At 39.7% G+C, this 3,092-nt stretch overlaps 1 pseudogene; it reads left to right on the top strand.

The window, feature by feature from the left end:
• The first annotated feature begins 441 nt into the window (after positions 1 to 441).
• On the top strand, positions 442 to 2,301 carry LOC145800707 (FRIGIDA-like protein 2; annotated as a pseudogene).
• Positions 2,302 to 3,092: the final 791 nt, after the last annotated feature.

The raw sequence follows: 3,092 nt of genomic DNA, 5'->3' as shown, positions 1-3,092 counted from the left end.
GTTCTTTTTTTTTTTCTTTCTCTTTGTTACTTGGACCAATCACAAATGAGTGGGGTTGTGGGGGTGATGTTTTGTGGGGGTCTGAATCATTACTATAAATATATATGATGGGGATTGTGATGGAAGAATGCTTATGTATTTTAGGAACCAGAATTTAGTTAATTATTTAGAACTTAAGAGTTAATTTTTACCTTTATTTTTGCAACTCATTAATGTTGGGAATAATTCTTTTACATCTTTTTTTTTTTTTGGATTTTCATAACCTTTGTATGTTTAAGGCTTTGTTTTTTGGGAATAATTTTCCATAACAGATATTTTGTGCATGTGCCCCACCTCCCCCCCTCTTCTCTTGCTTCTCTCTCTCTCTCTCTCTCTCTCTCTCTCTCTCTCAGTGCATTTGTGTAGAATCTTTTGTGCAGCTCTCCAACCATTTGCATAGTTATGGCAGAAAAGGATCAAGTTGTGGGAATGTCTGCAACTTCTCTTAGGGAACAGCTTGGCAAGGCATTCATTGAACTGGAAGCTCACAGTGGTGCTGCCGAGGATAATGTTCAGTGGTTGGAAATTGAAGAATACTTTTCCCATCTTGAGTCAGTGATGAAGAAAAAAATTGAAGAATTTGAAGTTAGGGAGAAGGAGTTTAAAGAAAAAGAATCCAAGACTTGGACAATGCTTGCTGACAGAGAGTGTGCTGTTGCTGCTAAAGAGCAAGATTTGTTGGATCGTATTCAGGAGCTAAAAGACGCTGCTGTTGCTGCCATTGTAGAGGCATGGGCCAATCACATGCTAGAACCTTTGGAACCAGTTGATGGTGGGGACGACAAAGAAACTAAGGTACGTAGCTCTCTTGGTGATACAAATGCAATCCTTGATGCCCCAGAGGAGAATTCCCCAATTTGAGCAGGTGAAAATGTCGAAACTGTGGCAGGCGAGTTTAAGCCTCATCCAGAGCCGACACAATTTTGTGAGATGGATGCAAAAGGGCTTCTGACTTACACGATGTTGAACCAAAAAAACATGCCCGCCATTTGTGTGGAACTTTCTGTCACACTTGAAAGTGCAACTGAACCGGGTCATTTAATTCTGGCTTCACTGGAGGGGTTCTACCCTCCCGATGACACTACCCAAGAAGGGGATAAAAAGGACGCTGCCCATCAGGGCATGCGTCGATCTTGCTACTTTTAGGATTCTGTTAGAGTTAGACGAAGATGAACTCTGCAAACTTGCAGTTGCTCACCAGAGGCGGGCACCTGAGCTCTGCCATTCTCTTGGATTAACACATAAAATGCCAGGTTGGTTTTCTTTGAATTGACTGACCTGATGAGTTCCGGAACTCCGGAGACTTGACCATCTTTTCCTCAAGGGTGCCCAGTCAACCGATCCTGTTAGGTTTTGTAGTATATTTATTTGTTGGACAAACATGAGTTGCAAAAGTCTATTGCCATTATCATAATTTGAAAGGTGTATACCTCTAATTGGATTTGGAATTTTCTCATCATGATCCTGTTTTTCTGCAGTTGTTATTGAAGCATTGGTCAACTGTGGGAAACAAATCGATGCCGTGCATTTTATCCATGCCTTTCAGCTCACTGAAAGCTTCCCTCCTGTGCCCCTCCTAAAGACATATCTGAAGGATTTGAGGAACTCACAAGGAAAGCCTGGTAGCTTCGGAAATGCTGTTGGTGCACTGGTACTTCATGTGCCCTAGCTAAAGCTTCCTTGATACTTCTGTTTTGTAACACACTTTACTGATACTTTCCTACGCAGAATGCTCAAGAACTCACAGCACTTAGGGCCGTCATCGGTTGCGTTGAACAATACAATCTTGAGACCGACTACCCACTCGCTCCACTTCAGAAAAGGGTTGCCCAGCTAGATAGGCTATCACTTGATAGGAAGAGGTCCGCGGAATCTGCTAAACCCCTGCAAAATAAGAAGCCACGAGCAAATAGAGGATTTCACGGGTTTCGTGTACTTGGTGCTACTCCTCGGGCTCCCACTCCTGTTCCTATTCTCGGTCCCGTCCCTAGTGTTGGACAGGGTGTGTCAGTTTTTGGCGAGAGAACAATGTATGCGGGAATATCAGAGAGTTATCCACTTGCTCTTCCGACCACCACCCTTGATTACCAAACTCCTAGCCAGCTAACATACGCTCAGCAAGCTTATGATTATGATCAAAGATCGTATTACTTTCCCCCAGATGACAGGGTCGCTGCATCTACATATAATACCGCTCCATCCAATTATGATGGCAGTAATTTGGGTACTGGAATGCAGTCTTCACACCAATCATATATGTAGTTCACTAATTTAAGTTTACTCTAGAAAGTTTTGGGGGACATGCGAATAATTTCTCCCGGTGCAAGCATCTGTAGTTTTTTTTTTCCCCCTCATTTCAAGTCCTCTCCTTTTTTTGGGTGCCTTGTGAACAGTATCTGGCTATATGGAACTTAATATGATATTATTGTAAAATTATAGTACCCTTTATGATGGTGAATGTGTGAGATTTTAGTTTGTTGGATGAAGTTGAAATCTAGGAAATGCCAAAAATAATTTTGCTGTTTTAGGAGTTGGAAATTGGGTGTCGCCGGTGTTTGGTTGCTCAGAAAATCTTGTATTGGTAGAGGTGGGAAAGTTGAGTTAATTTATCTTGGTATGCCTCTCTTTTAGTCCCTCTCGTTTGCTTTTTGATGGGTTGAGGTTCAGATTTCTCAGCAGCGTGCTAACAAATTTGGGTTCAAGAATTATTTGGTATTATTATATGCTTGATTCTATTTTTTATTTGTTTGTTTTTAATTTTTGTTTTTACAGTTGTTTGAGCTGAGTTTTCAGAATGGGAAATTTTTTTTTTCTTTTTTTTTTTTATTGGCCCTCATATTAAGATTTTATAGTATAAAAGATATGAAATATTTTCATACTAGTTGGAGTCTTTTAAATTTTTACAAAGAAATTTCGATTCAGAGAAATTTTAAAACACAAAAATTTGTCTAGTTTACTCACAAATTTCTTTTTGTTTTGACCAATTTTGTTTGATTTGCTTACAACTTTATTTGTGTTTTGAACAAATCAAAGAAAATTATAAAAAAATTAAG

Source organism: Camellia sinensis, chromosome 10, assembly GCF_055761805.1.
Source record: "Camellia sinensis isolate YWXY chromosome 10, ASM5576180v1, whole genome shotgun sequence".
Classification (NCBI taxonomy): domain Eukaryota; kingdom Viridiplantae; phylum Streptophyta; class Magnoliopsida; order Ericales; family Theaceae; genus Camellia; species Camellia sinensis.
The sequence above is the reverse complement of the archived record's forward strand: the minus strand, read 5'-3'. Positions and strand labels throughout refer to the sequence as shown.